Source organism: Monodelphis domestica, chromosome 5, assembly GCF_027887165.1.
Source record: "Monodelphis domestica isolate mMonDom1 chromosome 5, mMonDom1.pri, whole genome shotgun sequence".
Taxonomy (NCBI): domain Eukaryota; kingdom Metazoa; phylum Chordata; class Mammalia; order Didelphimorphia; family Didelphidae; genus Monodelphis; species Monodelphis domestica.
In genome coordinates, this window is record NC_077231.1 from 248,574,175 (window position 1) to 248,595,284 (window position 21,110).

Below are 21,110 nucleotides of genomic sequence, written 5' to 3' on the forward strand. Positions count from 1 at the left end.
GACAAACACATTGGAAGCTGGTGGAGGAGGAGGGGAAGCAGCATAGATCAGTTCCTGCCATCTTCCACTACTTCTCCTCCCCACTCTATACATTGGGGACAGGGGTAGAGGGTTAGGGGGCCTTAGCAGAGGATCCACAGGCCCTGCAGACAGTAGGATCTGTCCAGCTTGAGTTCTTGCATGTCAGAACTGGAGTGGGGGTGGGGGCAGGCAGTAGTCCTGCCTAGCTTTTGGGCATTGTTTCCTGCAAGTGAGCTCCCATTCTTTTGGGGTGTTGTAGGTGAAATCTGATGGGGAAAGGCAGCTTCTGGAACTTAGAACCTTCAGTCCCTCATGGCTTACAGAGTTCATTCCAGTGGGACATTGGTGAGGCCCAAAAGTACTCCTTTGGTAAAGGTTATCATATAGGCTCCTCTGCAGCCCTCCTCCCATATGCCAGCTCCTGCAGGATCCCCAAAGCATGGCCCCAAAGGTCCCCAACAGAGGCAGCCACCCTCATCTCAAGGAGCAACAAAGCTCCCTCTAAACACACGTATTAGTTCTCCTGGGGCAAAGAGAGGAGAAAGCATTGCTGAACTGGGTCTGTCTACTCCAAGGCATCTTGAGGGAAGAAGACCTGTGGGGCTCAGAGAGCACATACACAGGGGCTCTACTTCAGACAACAGTGGGTGCTTGCTAGCTTTTCTCATTAACACTGGCTTTTGTGGAACCCTCTCTTAATATAATGCCTTGTAACCCACAAAGGAAAAAAATAATCCAGACCAAAGCAAGCCTTCTTTTTCACTTTCTCTCATAATTTTTTCTATTTTGGTTTCTTAATTATAGAAAGAAAAATAAGCTATAGGGAAATATTGGATTAATATAAGAAAAAATGTATATGGTTGTGCATATAAAATCTATATGAGATTGTTTAGCATAGTGTTTGGGGGATAGGTGTCATCGGAGGGGAAGGAGGGAGGAGAGAATTCAAGATTCAATAGTTTGAAAAATGTTGGAAACTGCTACTTGTAATGGAGGAGAAATAAAATTAAATTAAAAAAGAATAATTTATATTTAAAATATTTGTGTTATAGTATAGATTGTTCTTCAGGTTCATCTCACTTTATACCATTAATTGGTTCTCTCTCTAAAGCCATTACTTCCTTAATTACTCACAGGATTATGATATTCAATAAATCATATTGACATAACATAATTTTTCTATTATTGTCTAATTGATAATCATCTCCTTAGTTTCAAGCTCTTTGTCATGAGAGAGAGCTTCTATAAATACATTTATCTATATAGGACATTTTCTACTTCCTTTAATATTTTTAGAATATAGACCTAGTAATGATATTTTCCTTGGAGTTTGAGGGTTCAAACTGTCAATAACAGTCCTGATAGAAATATCAGTAATCAACATGTATGCACCAAATGGTATAGAATCCAGATTTCTAAAAGGGAAACTAGTGAAGTTCAAGGAGGAAATAGATATTAAAACTATACTAGTGGGAGACTTGAGGTTACCACTATCAAATCTAGATTAATCAAATAAAAAAATAAATAAAGAGGTAAGAGATGTGAATGATATCCTGGAAAAACTAGAGTTAATAGATATATGGAGAAAAACAAATAGGGACAAAAAGGAATACACCGTCTTTTCAGGCATACATGGTACATTCACAAAGATTGACCATGTACTAGGGCATAAGAACATGGGAAACAAATTCCAAAAAAGCAGAAATAATAAATGCAACCTTTTAAGATCATAATACAATCAAAACAATCAGCAAGCATACATGGAGAGTCAATTCAAAAATTAATTGGAAATTAATATGATTCTCCAACTTTGTTTAGTTCAAGAAATAATCATAGAAACAATTTCAATTGAATAAAATAGTAATGATGACACATCCTTTCAAAAATCTATGGGATGCAGCCAAACCAGTTCTCAGGAGGAAATTTATATCCTTGAGTACATATATTAACAAATTAGGGACGGTAGAGGTCAATGAATTGGACATGCAAATCAAAAAACTTGAAAGCAAACAAATTATGAACCCCTAGATGAAAACTAAGTTAGAGATCCTAAAAATTAAGGGAGAAATTAATAAAATTAAAAATAAAAGAAGTATTGAATTAATAAGACTAGAAGCTGGTATTTTGAAAAAACAAACAAACAAAATAGATGAAGTACTGGTCAATCTAATCTAATACAAAAAAGGAAAGAAGAAAACCAAATTAACAGTATCATAGATGAAAAGGGAGACCTCACCTCCAATGAAGAAGAAATTAAGGAAATCATTAAAAACAATTTCCTCCAATTATATGGCAACAAATATGATAATCTAGGTGATATGGATAAATATTTACAAAAATATAAATTGCCTAAATTAACAGAAGAAATAGAAGAATTCTTAAGTTAAATTGACTAATTAAATAAAATTTTCATAAAAATAACAGTCCTAATAAAATATCTGCCATGAAGATACAATCTGGAGACACCACAGGTGTCTTGAACATCAGAAATCCTTAGATACAATTTATTTTTTTGAAAATTTTATTAATTTAGAATACTTCCCAATGGTTACATGATTCATGTTCTTTTCCTCCTTTCCATGCACCTCCCCTCCCATAGCTGACACACAATTCCACTGGGTTTTACATGTGTCATTGATCAAGACCTATTTCCATATTATTGATATTTGCACTAGGGTGATCTTTTAGCGTCTACATCCCTAATCATGTCCCCATCAAACCATGTGATCAAGCAGTTGTTTTTCTTCTGTTTTTCTACTCCCACAGATTTTTTGAATGTGGCTAGTGTTCTTTCTCATAAATCTCTAAGAATTATCCTGGATTATTGCATTATTGATAGTAGAGAAGTCCATTTCTTTCTATTGTACCAGAGTGTATCAGTCTCTCTATAAAGTTCTCCTGGTTCTGTTCCTCTCTCTCTGCATCAATTCCTGGAGGGTGTTCCAGTTCACGTGGAATTCCTCCAGTTCATTGTTCCTTTGATCACAATAGTATTCCATCACTAACAGATACCACAATTTTTCAGCCATTCCCCAATTGAAGGGCATCCCCTCATTTTTTAGGGGTTTTTTTTGCCACCTCAAAGAGCATAGCTATGTATATTTTTGTACAGATCTTTTTCCTTATGATCACTTTGGGGTATAACTATAGCAGTGGTGTGGCTGGATCAAAGGGAAGACAGTCTTCTAAAGCCTTTTGGGCATATTTCCAAATTGCCATCCAAAATGGTTGGATCAATTCACAACTCCACCAGCAATACATTAGCGTCCCTATTTTGAAATATCCCCTTCAACATTTATTACTTTCCTTTGCTATCATGTTAGCCAATCTGCTAGGTGTGAGGTGATACCTCAGAGTTGTTTTAATTTGCATTTCTCTAATTATAAGAGATTTAGAACACTTTTTCATGTGCTTATTGATAGTTTTGTTTTCTTTGTCTAAAAATGGCCTATTCATGTCCCTTGCCCATTTATCAATTGGGGAATGATTTAAATTTTTTATAAAACTGATTTAACTTCTTATATATTTGAGTAATTAGACCTTTGTCAGAGGCTTTTGTTTTAAAGGTTTTTCCCCCCAATTTGTTGCTTCCCTTCTAATTTTGGTTGCATTAGTTTTCTTTGTACAAAACCTTTTTAATTTAATGTAATTAAAATTATTTATTTTATAGTTTGTAATTTTTTCTAACTCTTGCTTGGTCTTGAAATCTTTCCTTTCCCAAAGATCTAACAGGTATGCTATTCTGTGTTCACCAAATTTACTTAGAGTTTCCTTCTTTATATTCAAGCCATTCACCCATTCTGAGTTTATCTTAGTGAAGGTTGTTAGATGTTGATCCAAACCCAATCTCCCCTACACTGTTTTCCAATTTTCCCAGCAGTTTTTGTCAAATAGTGAATCTTTGTCACTAAATCTGGGATATTTGGGTTTATCATACACTGTCTCGCTGAGGTAATTTATCCCAAGTCTATTTCACTGATCCTCCCTTTTGTCTCTTAGCCAGTACCATATTGTTTTGATGACCACTGCTTTATAATACAGTTTAAGAATTGATACTGCTAGGCCTTGTTCTTTCACATTTTTTTTCATTATTCTCTTGATATTCTGGATATTTTGTTCTTCCAAATGAATATTGTTATATTTTTTTCTAATTCAGTAAAAAAGTTTCTTGATAGTTTGATAGGTATGACACTAAATAAATTAATCAATTTGGGTAGGATTATTATTTTTATTATGTTAGCTCATTTTATCCATGAGCAATTAATGGTTGCCCAATTGTTTAGACCTAGTTTTAATTGTGTGGAAACTGTTTTGTAGTTTGTTCATATAGTTCCTCTGTTTGTCTTGGCAGATAGATTCCCAAGTACTTTATATTGTCTAGGGTGATTTTAAATGGAATTTGTCTTTCTCACTCTTGCTGCTAAGATGTGTTGGATATATATAGAAATGCTGATGACTTATGTGGGTTTATTTTGTATCCTGCAACTTTGCTAAAGTTGATTATTTCCACTAGCTTTTTAGTTGATTCTCTAAGATTCTTTAAGTAGAACATCATATCATCCACAAAGAGTGACAGCTTGTAGTCCTCATTGCCTATTTTAATACCTTCAATTTCTTTTTCTTCTCTGATTGCTACAGCTAGTGTTTCTACTACAATGTTAAATAATAGAGGTGATAATGGGCATCCTTGTTTAATTTCTGATTTTATTGGGATTGCTTCTAATTTATCACCATTGCAGAGATAAACATATACTGTTTAATATTTTTAGGAAAGGCCCATCTATTCCTATACTTTCTAGTGTTTTCAATAGGAATGGGTGTTGTATTTTGTCAAAGGCTTTTTCTGCATCTATTGAGATAATCATGTGATTTTTGTTGTTTGCTTGTTGATATGGTCAATTATGTGGATGGTTTTCCTAATATTAAACCATCCTTGCATTCCTGGTATAAATCCCACCTGATCATGATGAATAATCCTCATAATAATGCTGGAATCTTTTTGCTAGTATGCTATTTAAAATTTTGTATCTATGTTCATTAAGGAGATTAGTCTATAGTTTTCTTCCTCTGTTTTTGACCTGCCTGGATTTGGAGTACCTTATTTATGTCATAAAAGGAATTTGGTAGAACTCTTTCTTTGCTTATATTGTCAAATTGTTTAGTATTGGGATTAGTTGTTCTGAATCCATCTGGCCCTAGGGATTTATTATTAGGGATTTCTTTGATGGCTTGTTCAACTTCTTTTTCTGATATGGAATTATTTAAGTATTTTATTTCTTCTGTTAATCTAGGCAATTTATATTTTTGTAAATATTCATCCATATCACCTAGATTACTATATTTATTGCCATATAATTGGGCAAAATAATTTTAATGATTTCCTTAATTTCTTCTTCAGTAGAGGAATGGAGATGGCAATTACATTCCTGGGTTTTGTCTTTTGAGGATATAATGTAGAGGATGTTCTATGGATTCTTTCAATGTCTATTTTTCCCTCTTGTTGAAGAACATCTGGGCAGTTTTCTTGGATAATTTCTTGTAGTATGATGAAAAGGTTTCTGTTTATTTTTGAAGTTCTGGTTTAATTTGGAAATTTTGAAGGTCAATGTATCTTTTTAATCCCATGCTTTTAGAGGGAATTTTCAGCTTCATCTCCTTTACTACCAACCTAGGTATCACATAACAGAGCAAGAAGGAGGGACTGAAGCTGCTGACCCTCCAAGGACAACCCATCTCCATTCCATCCTGGTATCCCTTTGTTCATAAGGTCTTTGGTTCATGACAGTCCTCTTCAGCTTCAATGACTTTCTGCATTCTCTTGTAGATTTACTCTCTCACTCTCCAGTCACATCAAAATCCTTTTGTTGAAAGAAGCTAAAAAAGAAATATCCTGTGTTGTGCCTTCAATTACCATTGGTGGAAATCAGTGACAGTAATACATGTAACAGAAAAATGCAGTTTGAAATAGGATTGTTTTTCCTTTTAGAATAAGTATCATAAGTTTATGAGGGACAGAAGATGTCAAAGGTATATACATCTAGGATGTGGATGGCTACTGTCTGAAGACCTGAAGCAAAGGACATAAGCTATTGACCACAGGTATTAAATCACAGCTAAAGAAGGCAACAAGCTAGTGCCTTTCATCATGAATGTAGGTCAACACATCATTGGTGGTGTCATGCTTTTCATGAACAAGATGAAACAGGTTTGTTTGTTTTTGATGATTAGGACAGTTCAAGGCAAGAGATGAGGAGAGTAGCTCCTTCCATGCAGTATATGTAATCTTAACTTCATCAAAAGAGATAAAATTTCATGTATGGTGAAATGAGTAAATTCTTGTAGGGGGTGTATTAAATTAGATTAACCTCACTATCTAAACCATCTCTCTGAGCCCCAAATCTTAGCCTCTAATTCTCAATAGAGGCAATAACATTCAAAGGACAGCATGGATTCTCTTGGTGGAAAGTTATCTTTTCCCGAACAAAATGTTATAACCTATGTAGCAGAAATGGAGAAGATGTAGCTCTCATAGTGCTTAACTCATACCTAGAAGAGTTTTGATATCTAAAAGCTGGTGCAGAGGAAGGTTAGTATATGCTAAAGGGATTGCAATCTGAGTTAGTGTAGAAGAAGAAGAATCATATTGGAGCATCTAAGAGATAAAGATAATAGAACTGAAGATTTGATTCAAGCAAGGAGGAAGACCCAAGACATAAGGTAGACTGAGATGTACAGAAAACTGGGGGAAAAGAAGAAAATTATTGGTCTGAAAGTTTACATAGTTGTTGTTGTTGTTGTTTTTTAATAATACAGCCGTCTTGGTAGGAAGACTGAAGTGTTCATCAATCAAAGATTAGGATTTTAAAATTGGTGGCGTTTCATGGTGTTTCCAAAACTAAAAGTCAGAAGAAGCTTTGGGTTAAAGCCATAAGAAGCTGTAATCAGAAACAGCTTCCTGTGAAAAAATATGGTAGTAAGAATGACTGAACTAAGCATAGAGTAGGCCTTTTATACCCTGAGAATAATTTATTTTCACAACTATTAGACCTGACTATACAAAAACAACAGAGCTTCCCCTACAGAGAATACTGGAAGTAGAACAAGAGTAAAACAAACCCAATTACAAGAAAGTATACATTCCCATTTATTTTTCAATGAAATGGAGTATTTTTCTAAACAGTGGAGCTAATTCTAACCTGGAATCACTCATGTCAACAACATAGTTATACATATTCCCTCTCTGCCACAAAATCAATGCTGACTAACAACCTCATAGCTGGAATAGCCTTAAGGCTACCAAGGTGGGAAGAAGCCCTGAGTATTATGACGAATCTTACCTCAGAATCCAGATGTCAGTGTGCAGTCAGATCATAAAGTAGTTAGAAATTTTTTAAAAATCATCAAAATTAAGGGAATAATTAATGTGAAGAAAATATATACTTTGTGTAGTGATTGTATGATGGTAGCTAAGCAGATCCATTTGAATAATTTATGACTATGAAAAATAGGAAACAGATAAAAGTTATGATACAATATTATTAAGAAAAGTAAAATGTTAATGAAAACATTGTATAAACTTTCATACATGATTATAAATTTGCATTTTTGAATATTTATGTTTTAGGAATTCTTGATAAAATTATAATATAGGAAATGGCAGATTTTCAGATAACTTTTACAAATTATCTTCAAAGTCACACCACTGATTAAAATTTATAGGAAAATACAAAATTTTCCATTTGATTATTGATATTTTAATTGATTTTGAAGTAAAGGCAGTCTTAAATGTTATCTTCCCAAAAGGAGTAATATATATATATATATATATATATATATATATATATATATATATATATAATACAAGATCCTAGTTAGAAGCAACCACAACCTTTGTTTAAAAGTTCTCTAATTATCAGTATCAAATGAGACATGGATGTCCTGGACTACTCCTTTACCTTTAATACCCATATCCATTCACATGGCAGATTTTACTGATTTTACTTCTACATCATCCATCTCTATTCCCTTCTTGTCTCACTCACTTCCTACTCACACCACCATTGTTCTAATTTAGGCCTTCATTGCCTTTCTGTTGAATAGAAATTCCTTTATAGACTTTGAAATTTAAGAATATAAAAACTATTTAGGGATATTTAGAACAATTAAAAGAACTGTTTTTAAGTATTTAAAACATGATATAAATTTGAGTTATTCTTAATTTAGAAACAACCAACTGTAAAGAACAACAACATTCTAATTATGAGCCCCTCATATCTTAAAACAATTTTCTTAAATCTTTCAATGAAAACTCAGATTAATTCAACAAACTTTTACTAAACATCCATTATGTTCAAGAAACTCTATCAGCCAAATTGTGGCATATGATGATGATGGAATACTCTTGTACTATAAGGAATGATGTAGAGGAAGATTTCAGAAATAGCAGGAAAGACCTACATTAACGGATGCAGAGTGAAATAAGCAGAATCAGGAGAACATTATACACAATAACTGTAATATTGTGGAATGATCAAATGTGATAGACTTTGCTGCTAAAAGTAATACAATGATTCAGGACAATTCTGAGGGACTTATGAAAAAGAATGCTATCTACCTCTAGAGAAAGAACTGATGCAGTAGGAATACTCATCAAAACATATGATTTATCATTTGTTTATTTGGGTATATATTTGAGGGTTTTTTGGTTTTATGAGATTATTCACTTACAAAAATGAATAATATAGAAATATGTTTTGCGTGATAATATATGCATAACTAAGATTGAATAGTTTGTCAGCTCTGAGAGGCAGGAGATCAGAAGGGGGAGGGAGACAGTATGGATCATATAACTTCAGAAAATTTATGTGAAAATATATTGGTAAAATAAAAAAATGAAATTTTGTTAGCTACTAGGGTTCAAAGAAGAGGAACTGAGAATGGTCTCCTCTTTCAAGTAGTTTATTTTCTATAGGGAAGGATCTAGGTTAAGAAAAATCATATGAAACCATTTGAGGAGGATCACAGTACTAACAATTGAGGAGAATAGGAAAAATTATTGTATAAAGTGGCACATGAACAAAGCCATGAAAGAAATTAAGAACCAAGGGTTGCAGGAGGTGAAGAAGAAGAAGGAATTAATCTCACAAGAGATAGCTTGTATGAAAGAATAGAGAATAGATGATTGCTGGGCTAATTTGGCTAGAACACTTGATGAGATCTATTATATAGTAGGTCTAATAAGCCAGGCTGGATCTAGATTGTAAAATATTTTAGCTGCCAAGCTAAATATATATATATATATATTTTTTTTTTATTTTATCCTTGAGAAAATAGGGAGTCACTGAAGATTCATGAACAGGGGAATAACAAGGTCAAATCAATGATTAAGTTTTATTTTAGTAAATTGGAAAATGAGGGAATGCCCTTCATGGGGAATGACTGAAATAATTGTGGTATCTGTTGGTGATGGAATACTATTGTGCTTAAAGGAATAATGAACTGGAGGAATTCCATGTGAACTGGAATGACCTCTAGGAATTGATGCAGACTGAAAGGAGCAGAACCAGGAGAACATTGTACACAGAGACTGATACACTGTGGTACAATTGAATGTAAATGACTTCTCCATTAGTGGCAATTGTAATGGGGAAATTTAAGGCTTCTGGGAGAAGGTTATAATATAGTAATGGTTACAAATGTGGCTACAAGATTTATATAATATTTAACAATGGCCGCCAAGGAATTTACTTATGAAATTCCTAAAATGAAACACTCAAGTCAGAATGAGGTTTATGGAGGTTTAATCACACTGGGAGTAGGGAAAAGGTTAGGGAGAGAAGGAGAGAAGAGAAAAGGGAAAGAGGCTACTCAACTTCTGACCAAGGCAGGGGGAGTTTAGGCCTAAAGGCCCAGGTGGAAAGAACCAGTCCTTAACTCACGTGACCGATCTGAAGGAAAGCTGTCTGCGGGCGTCCTCTCTCTCCAAGCTCCTAACACCCACCTCCCTCTAGCTCTCCCCACAGGAAGTTCCGCGAATCTCAGAGGCTGTTCCCTACCTCACTTCCTGTGTCTCACAAATCCAATGGTTGGCTCTAGCTTGGCTTAGGACAGCCCAGGTGGGCAGTTAGTTATTTCTGATTTGTCATTGACTAGCGCATGCCCGTGTAGTGTGGGTGTGCACAATTTTTGGGTGCTAGACCAAAATGGAGACTTTTAAAATTCACAATCCCCCCTGATGATGATTGGGAGACTAGTCTCCCCAATTGATCACTAAACATAAGCATACTGCACCCCAAAAATTTCTAACTATATGTGTATACAAAAATTTTTTTACCCACTAAGAGGAAAATTATAATAGTTGTAAATATGGGGAAATAGAGGAGAGAGAAAGACAGCAAACCAATGTTTTGCTGGGCGCATTGACAAAAGCCAATTAGGGGGCAGTCCCCTTTGGCATAAGAGTGTACATTCAAAGAATGTTCAATCAACCACACCCCAAGGTTCATTCTGGATCTTCCTGTAGTGAAAAGGTTTAGATATCTTTCTGCAAACAGTTCATTCTCTGGATTCAGTTAGTTAGCAAGCTTCTTCTCTGGAGATTTCTCTCTCGAACAAAATTTAAATCTTGGAATTGATGAAATACAATCCCCCCTGAAGAAAGTGTTGAAAAAACACTGAGTCCAGCTGAGGATTCAAGTTTTAGTTGTGGGGGTGTGTGAGTTAATTCAAAAGAAAAACAAAACAAAATGAAAATAAAATAAAAATTCAAAATCAGAAGAAGAAAAAAAGGGAAAAAATTAAGGGAAAAAATATAAACCCTTTATATATGCATATCTATATTAAAGAAGAATTCAAAATTAGTATCAAAATTCAAAAAAAATCTATGTATACAAATTTTGAGAAAGCAATAAAAAATTTTTTTTTTCCCACAGGCCCCTGTATTAGGGTCCAGTTAAGTAATTTCTAATCCCACAAGTCTGTAGGACAGAATGCAGCATATTTTACTTCCCCATTTGCAGCCAAGGCTACAGGAAGTTGCCATACTATAGGAGAGAAAAAAGAGGACCAGATTTTTATTTTATATCTAGGGAAGTGTTATCCCCTTGTCTGATTTTTACCTTCGTTCTCAGGGATGGATGGAGCCAGGATGGTAGCCAACCTTAGGTACTTGTCTGTAGGTATTTTCACGAAGAGTGTGGATACAGGGAAGGCCTACATCTTAACGTCTGTCAAGTGTCGCAACCCCGAGTCTCACACTAGGTTCAAGTCCTTAGTATTGGCTTAGAAATGTATTAATCCTACCTGGATTGGTCTTTTGATTTTTAGACCTGTGAGCTCTTTTGGCATTATCCAGGTTATATCTGTGCTCCTTGTTTGATCTCATATCTAGAATCAGACACAAACATTAATCATAGTCCCACAACAATTATCAATAAATGGCAGGTTCCCATAGTCTAAAGCTGTTTGGGTGCGTATTAATAATAACAACAAGTATATATATTTAAACTAATATTGTAGAATAAAAATTAATATTGATCATATGTACCTTAAGTACATAGAAATGAGAAAAAGGGAAAAAAATAAAATAATGTAAAAATAATAATAATAATAAAATAAGGAAAAGAGAAAAAAAAGAAAAAAGGAAAAAAATTAAATTTAGGAATTCAATGTGTCAAAAGCAGAATAAAAACAGTTCCACTTGTCAATGTATAGTTATCTCCAATGCATGTATAGGATAGAGTCAATCAGTCTCAACAGAAGATGCTCTCTTTACATGAGAACAGTGAATCCAAGAGTCCTTTTCTCCAACCTTTATAGATGTTGGAGTAGTTAACAATATTTGGAATGGTCCTTCCCATGAAGGTTCAGTTGCTCCAGTACGCTTGAAATTCTTAATATACACGTTGTCTCCTGGGTTCAGGTCGTGCAGTGAGAAGTCTAGTGGTCCAGCTTGTACTGCAGCTCCGGATTCATGTAGCTCACGCAGTTTGTGCTGTAACTCCTGTATATAGGAAGCAATAGTAATATCTCCCCCTAATAGCGATGTATAAGCCGGGGAGAAAGGCTTAGCCTGTATAGGCGGATGTCCAAAAAGCATCTCAAATGGTGAAATATGTAAGTCTCCTCTAGGCCTGCTTCTAAGATAAAATAGGGCCAAAGGGAGAATTTCAGGCCATTTTAAATGGGTCTCAGTGCATAATTTTCCAATCATAGTTTTAAGTTCTTTGTTCATCCTCTCAACTTGGCCTGAACTCTGGGGATGATATGGAACATGGAATTTGGGAGTTATCCCCAAGCAAGAATATATCTGGTTTAGAACAGAATCGGTAAAATGACTCCCTCTATCGGAGTCAATACGTGCTGGTAGGCCAAAGCGAGGAATAATTTCTTTTAAAAGCACCTTAGCAACAAAAGCTGCTGTGGCTCGGGCTGTGGGAAATGCTTCTGGCCATCTGGTCAGTTGGTCTACTATGACCAAACAAAATTTATATTGTCCAGCCTTTGGCATCGTTATAAAATCTATCTGCAGGTGCTCAAAAGGTGTGTAAGCCAGAGGACGTCCACCAAAGGCTTTACCACGAAAGGCATGTTGGTTATATGCCTGGCAGGTAGGGCAGGATGAACACACTTTAGAGGCTATGGTAGTTATGCCAGGGGCTATCCATACTCTCTTGACAGAGTCCACGATGCCCTGGGTACCAAAATGACCATTTTTATGAATAGATTGGCAAATTTGGTTATAGAAACTTCTAGGGAGCAGGGGTTTTCCTTCAGATGACACCCATACTCCATTAATTTGTTTTGCTTTAAATTTTTGTTTCCATTTTTCCACTTCCTTTTCATTATAGGAGAGTGATAAATTTAAATTATCAGTGGTTGTTAATGTTAAAATTAATCCAGGTCCTTCTATGGCTGCTAGTTTTGCAGCGGCATCTGCTCGGTCATTTCCTCTAGAGACAGGGTCTGAGCCACCTGTATGGGCAGAGCAATGAACTACAGCTAGGGCTTTAGGCAGTTTGAGAGCAGAAAGAACTTCATTAATAATTTCTGCATTAGCTATGGATTTTCCAGCTGAGGTTAAAAATCCTCTCTGGAGCCATAGCATTCCGACTGAGTGACAAATGCCAAAAGCATATCTAGAATCCGTATAAATTGTTGCCTTTTTATCCTTGGCAATTATACAGGCATGTTTCAGAGCTATGAGCTCTGCTCCTTGAGCGCTAATGTTAGAAGGTAGTGAAGCTGACCATTCAGTGGCAAATTCTGAGACTACGGCAGCTCCAGTGTAACGTATGCCATCCCTCATAAAAGAGGAACCATCGGTAAATAAAATCAGACCTGCATTGTCTAAGGGAGTGTCCAAGAGATTATCTCGAGGCTTTTCTGCCATGGACACTAATGTTTCACAGTTATATAGTGGTTCTCCTGAAGTAGGTAAATCTGGAAGCAAGGTGGCAGGGTTAAGAGTTGAACAGCGTTTCAAGGTAATATTTTCACTATTTAATAAGGTTATTTCATACCTTGTAATTCTCTGATCCGAGAATGCCTGTGTTCTATGTTTTACCAATAATGCTTCAATCTCATGTGGGCACATTATTGTTAATGGACATCCCAATACTAAATCAACGGTTTTTGTTACTAGTAAGGCTGTAGCAGCTACTCCTCTAAGGCATGGTGGTGCTCCTGCTGCTACTGGGTCTAGTTGGGCAGAATAATAGGCAATTGGGCGCTGAGAAGGTCCCAAAGTCTGAGTTAAAACGCCTGAGGCTACTCCTCTTCTCTCATGTACATATAAAGTAAATGGCTTGTTGTAATTTGGGATGCCTAGAGCAGGGGCAGATAAGATAGCCTTTTTTAGCTCTGATAGAGCTGACAGGTGTTCAGGCTCTAATTTGAGGGGTTCAGGGACTACATCCCTTGTTAGTGCTATAAGAGGTTTAGTAATTTCCCCATAACAAGGAATCCATTGTCTGCAAAACCCTGTTGCTCCCAGAATTGCTCTTAACTGTTTTTTAGTAGTAGGAGCACTCAATTTTTGAATATTCTCAATTCGCTTGGGAGAAATAGAGCGGGCACCAGCTGTCAGAATGAACCCCAAATATTCTACTTTGGGGAGACACCACTGAACTTTGTCCTTCGAGATCTTATGACCTCTTTTGTGCAATTCCAAAAGAAGGTGTTTGCTATCTTCTTGACATGTTTTTGCATCTGTTGAAGCCAAGAATAGATCATCTACATATTTGATTAATTTGCTATTTTTAAATGTTATATTGTCTGTGTCTTGGCTCAAAATTTGCTCAAATAAGCTCGGACTTTTGACATAACCCTGTGGCAGCCGACACCAGGTATATTGTGAGCCCTTCCAGGTGAAGGCAAAAATATGTCTGGAGTTTTCATGTATTGGTATTGAAAAAAAGGCTGAACACAAGTCTACTACTGTAAAGTATGTAGCTGTGCTAGGAATAGATGAAATAATAGTATGTATGTTAGAAACTACGGAGTGTCTCTTTATAACGTGATTATTTACTGCCCTTAGATCCTGTATAAATCTATAGATGTGCTTGCCATCGGGCCCTTTTTTTGGTTTTTTAATTGGTAGGATGGGCGTGTTGTATTCAGATTTGCAAGGGATTATTATTCCCTGTTCTATTAATGAGTTAATAACTGGTGTAATACCCTCAATTGCCTCCTTTGAGAGGGGATACTGAGGGATAGAAGGAGGTGGGCTAGATTTAGTTTTTATCTGCACAGGAACAGCAGATTTAAGCAAGCCTACATCAGAAGAAGATGTGGCCCAAAGAGACTCAGGTATATCTTTAGGTATTTCAAAAATGGAAGGCTCTTTTGCGTCCTGGTTTTCCGAGAGAAGTACAGGGAGTAATTTTAAAGATTCCTCTGGTACTTCTAATGATAATGAGCCATCTGGGGAGCAGGTTATTGTGGCTCTGAGTTTGCATAGAAGGTCCCTCCCCAGCAAATTTAAAGGGGAGTCAGGCATCAAAAGGAAAGAGTGTTGTACCTCTAGGGGTCCTACAGACACCATTCTAGGAGGAAGTCTTTTAACTCTTTGGGTTATTCCTGATACTCCCATTACATTCTCTGAGCCAATAGAATAACATTGTAAATCAGGTTTTCTCTTCAATACAGACCAGGAAGCTCCGGTGTCTAATAGACAATCATAATAGGTGTTACCCACCTTTAAGGTAACATGGGGTTCATTAGTATGGGGAGGGCAGTGGATAGGGACAACGGGTAGTAGGACATCAGGGTCCGGGAAATCAAAGGTTGTATCCTCTGATTCCTGTGCCCTAGCCCCCCCCGGGCACCATCATTGTGTTTGGGATATTCCTTGGGCACCCCCCTGAAGGGCACCTCTCTGAGAGTCATTAGTACCTCGAGTAATTTTTGGACGAGCGCCATTTCTCATATATTGTTGAGTATTATCATTAAAATTTTCTTCAATTTGAGCATTGTCATTAATTTCCCAATTCCTATTTCTATAATTCTGGTTTCTAAAGTTCTTATTTCTATATTCATTATAGTTATTATTTCTAAAACTATTATTAAACTGTGTATTCCTTCCAAACATCTTAAGAAAGGTTCTACATTCCATCATTTTGTGGCCCTTCTTCTCACAGAAGTGGCAAGTAATGGATTGATAATTGGATTTCTGGAGAGGGGCAATTGTCGTTGGTTCATTACCCTGCCCACTTTCTAATTTAGTTATCCTATCTATTAAATATCTCATTTTTTTCTTCATTTCCTCCATGTCATCATCATTTTCTTTCTCCTTTTCTTCGTTTCCCTTTAAAACATATATAGCTGTTTTTCGCAATTCTTCAAGGTCCATATCTGACCATCTTGGGCATTGTGTTTTGAAATAATTTTTAATTGCTTTGCAAGAATTGTTTACAAAGATTCTTCTAACTTGTCTTATACTACTCTCTTTAGTTAAGTCCCAATCTAAGTATCTGTCCCCAAACTCGATAATTCTGTCCATAAATCTGGAGGGTGTTTCGTTTTCCTTTTGCTTAATTTTTTCCAGTTCCATCCACTTATCTGTACTGTCCGCACATTCCTTCATGGACGTGAGGATGGCCTCTCTACAACGGTATAGTTGTAGATAATCCTCAGGATTGTTATAGTCCCATTCGGGATCCTGAGATGGCCAATGTGCTGCATTACGCCCCCTGGTTTTGTTGACATGAGCAATTATTTTATTTTTTTCACGTTCACTTAAAAAAGCCTGGAGTAAGCTCTCAACGTCCTTGTAAGACGGATTATACTGAAAAAATATGTCTCCCATCTTTTTTGTTACTAGAAAAGGATCTTGTTCATATGTGGGAATATTTCGTGTAAATTCATTTATTTCTTGGGGAGTAAACGGTATCCTATGTCTTAAAGTCACCACATCCCCATTTCGTCCTATTTCAGGTACTTCTCTTAGAGGAAACAGGCCTCTAGTTGGATTTTGCACCTGTGGGTCAGTTTGACAAGGACAGGTTTTTCTAGGGGGACAAGATCTCTCTTGCATTGGAATTTGGTTTTCTGTAGGAGAAGGAACATGAGAATCTGGGATTGCCGGGGAAGGGTTTTGGGGATTAAATTCAGACAAGATTTGCACTACACGAGAGAAGCAGTCTGTTAACTTGGCTATAGGAAAGGTATTTTCCATCTCTATTTCAGGGAAGGAAATTTCCTCATTCAAAGTTTCAGAAACAGGTCTATTTCTGGTAGAGTGGTTGTTTGTCAATTGATCCTGTAAGAAACTTTTTAGATCTTCTAATTGGGCTTGCATTTTATCCTCAATTTTTCCTATTTTATCTTCCATATTTCCCATTTTATCCTCAATATTTCCTATTTTATTCTCAATATTTCCTATTTTATCCTCAATTTTTTCTATTTTATTCTCAATATTTCCTATTTTATCCTCAATTTTTTCTATTGTATCCTCAATTTTTTCTATTTTATCCTCAACATTTTCTATTTTATCCTCAATATTTTCTATTTTATCCTCATTTTGCTTTATTTCCTCCTCATTTTGTTTTATTTTCTCCTCATTTTGTTTTATTTTATCCTCATTTTGTTTTATTTTATCCTCAATTTTTTTTATTTTTTCATCTCTAAATATAGTATTGAGGAGTACAAAAATGACAGTACCTATTAATATAAAAATTTGGAGGTATCCTTCATTCCTCAATGCCCCTACTTCTTCAGCTGCCTTATAATTGTCAAAGGATATAGTACTCATTTTTATATGTATATTTTGTAATTTCACAAAGCAAGTGGGGAGCAGGGCAAAGCAACAAACTTTCCACAGGCTTTTTCTTTTTACAATAGGTGGCTCTGAGTCTACAACCCTATACAGGCTAAGGGCCTATTGTATTGTAAATTCTCCTTCTTTACAAAGTGTATGTGGGTGGGTCCCAGCAATCTTCTTTGGCCCTCAGGCTAAAGCCGCTATGACCATGTGCTATCTTCCTTGAGCAAAGCCCACTTAAATTTTTAAGACTAGAAAGGCCAGGAAACAGAAAAAAAAATGGGTTTTAAGTTAGCTCCCTAGCTGTATTCAGCTGTTTTTTGCGGGCTAGGAGCTCCTAAGAGCTCCTTCTCCTGAGGTTCCTCCTTGCTTAGTTGATTAGGTAAGCCTGGCCTGCCTCTCTCTACTGAGCCACCTCCTTAAAGTAAAAGGAGATGGAAATGAGAGACAAAGAGGAGAAGGAAAAAAAATCCTGTTGACCCCAATTTAACTTAAGGGGTAAAGGGAAAAGAGAAAAGGTGTTTTATACTCACCTGTTCTGGCAGCTGTGTCTTTAAGCCAAGGTATTTGGTAACAGGACTGACGGAGTGAGCAATAAGTGGGTTGAAAAGGCAAGAAAATTCAGGAAATTTATTGAGGTTCTAGAAACCTTCCAAGCACTAAGGCAGGGCCAAGAGCCAGAGGGGGTAGCCGGGGTGGGATTTCTCCCAGGTGATAGTAAGGAGATCAGAAGACTGATAAGGTTCTTTTTCCCTTCGTGGTTAGCCAAACTGTAATGGGGAAATTTAAGGCTTCTGGGAGAAGGTTATAATATAGTAATGGTTACAAATGTGGCTACAAGATTTATATAATATTTAACAATGGCCGCCAAGGAATTTACTTATGAAATTCCTAAAATGAAACACTCAAGTCAGAATGAGGTTTATGGAGGTTTAATCACACTGGGAGTAGGGAAAAGGTTAGGGAGAGAAGGAGAGAAGAGAAAAGGGAAAGAGGCTACTCAACTTCTGACCAAGGCAGGGGGAGTTTAGGCCTAAAGGCCCAGGTGGAAAGAACCAGTCCTTAACTCACGTGACCGATCTGAAGGAAAGCTGTCTGCGGGCGTCCTCTCTCTCCAAGCTCCTAACACCCACCTCCCTCTAGCTCTCCCCACAGGAAGTTCCGCGAATCTCAGAGGCTGTTCCCTACCTCACTTCCTGTGTCTCACAAATCCAATGGTTGGCTCTAGCTTGGCTTAGGACAGCCCAGGTGGGCAGTTAGTTATTTCTGATTTGTCATTGACTAGCGCATGCCCGTGTAGTGTGGGTGTGCACAATTTTTGGGTGCTAGACCAAAATGGAGACTTTTAAAATTCACACAATGCAATGATCCAGAACAATTCTGAAAGACTTATGAGAAAGAACGCTATCCACATTCAGAGGAAGATCCATGGGAGTAGAAACACAGGAGAAAAACAACTGCTTGATTACTTGGGTCAAGGGGGATACGATTGGGGATGTAGACTCTAAATGAACATCCTAGTGATGATCAGTTCCATCAACAACATGGAAATAGGTTCTGATCAAGGATTCATGTAAAACCCAGTGGAATTGTGTGTCAGATATGGGAAGGAGTGGGAGAACGGAGGGAGGGAAAGAATATGATTTTTGTAACCAAGGAATACTGTTCTAAATTGATTAAATAAAATTTTCAAAAATAAATAAATTTTAAATTAAAAAAAGTTATATTTTGTTGAAAGCCATGAGGAAGAAATATCACAAAGAAAGATAAATGGGAAACAGTGAGAAAAATTAGGAAGTAATTTAAATAATACAAATATATCAGGGCTCTGTGATTAACCAAACTCAAGTTTTGCCTTTATTATCTTTACTTTAGTATCTTCACAAACTCCACATGGAATAACAGTCAATCTTCTTATAGATGAAAGTGAAAAGAAACTCTTATAGTTACAGAACTTTTCTGTAAACTGCTCAAATTTTTCTAACCTTTTAAAGAGATAGTAACAATATCTAAAGTCTCTGTGGGAGAGGCTACTGAGGCTAGTGGTAAGTAAATAACAGGCAATGAAAGCATTGACTAAAATGGTACCCAAGTGAGGGGAGAAAAGAAGGCAGATGGAAGAAATGTTGTACAGTTAAAACCAACAAGTTTTAGGAAATGACTAGATATGGAGCATGACTTGATCAAATCGATAACCAATCAAATGAGATAATAATTGTAAAGTACTTAGCACAGTCTTGGAGACAATGCAAGTGCAATATAAATTTTAGTGATGCTGATGATGATGTCATGATGATGAATAATAGGAAGAAGAATGAAGGATGATATTAAGGCTGTCAACCTGGAAAGGATGGTGACATTCTCAAAAGAAGTGAATTAAAAAAAAAGAAATGAGAAAGTTTGAAGAAGTAGGTTGGGAGATAAAGGTTATAAGGTTTACTTTGGTTATAATTATAATTACTTAAGATTATTTAGATACGGATTTTCAGCAGATTGTTGAACTAAAAATTTAGAGAGAGATTAGACTCAGGAATTAGAGGGATGAAATTTTATTCCTTAGGAACTAGTGTGATCAACAAGAAAGGATATATAAGAAATGGGTCTAAGAGTATTTTAGGGGACACATTTCATGATTGACCAGGGAGGTTGGATCTGACCAATAAGAAGTATTCACATAGGCAGGAGGGGAACCAGAAGAGGGCGGTGTTAGGAAAACCCAGAGAGGAGAAAGTGTCCAGTAAAATGGAACAGTTAAAAGTATCAATAATTAAAGAATGCTCAAGGAAGATGAAGATATAGAATGAGCTACAGGATAATGAAATAAAGAGATTTTAAAGCCTCGTTTATGTTGTAATGTTTACAAAGTAATGCATTTAAACATATATGTTAAACCTTAATTTCCTGCCTGATACAATATGATTCAAGATTATTTCCACACCTATTTGGGTATTTTATTTTTGGTTTGCTTCCCACCTTGAGACTTTGTTAGGAAGGGAATACACATGTGCTGAGCACCTACTATGTGTCGTGCTGTGTTTAAAAATATTCCATTTTATTAATTCTAACACCAACATTGAGAGATAGCTGTTATTATTCTCATTTTCCAGTTGAGGAAACCTTGGCATACAAAGGTTAAAGGACTTGCCCAGGGGCACACAGTTAATAAGTGTCAAAGGCTAAATTTGAACTCAAGTGCTCCTGACTTGAGGTCCAGTAATCTATCTGTTATGACCTAGTTGCCTGACTTTCTTTGAGGATTTGATGATTTAATCTAGATGTCCCCATATTCAGCCTAAGAAATCTTTCCCTCAAAACAACACTAGGTCCACATTAAAAATAGTATTTCCTCCATTATAGAAGTCAAGAGACGAAGCCTCTGTTAAGGTGACTTGCCCAATGTCAGGGTTTTTAAGGGCTTAAGGCAGTATTTCATACCTGGTCTACATCAGTATAAGTGCTAGACTCTTGGAACTATATAATTCTGAATAGAAAAGGTCATTTTTATTTAAAACAAACTATCCTTTATATAGCCAAGGTCTGAACTGATAAGCAAACTTCAGGATTTCTAACTCCCAAATGAATCAACTTTTCAAAAGGTACACTCAGAATAAGAAAAAAAAAAGAGGGGAAACTTGATGCCAAAGGGTAGAGAAGCAGCACAAAAAACCACCTCCCTGACAAGTCTAATTAATTGTTTCATTTTCAAAGAAATGCATTACATGAAGTTGTTTATTTGGACAGACTTGGATCCCTCTGATAGATTGTCTCTGCTTCTGATCTTAGAATGTGATCTTTTCTTTATAGCACCTGATATTAGCTTCCATTTCTG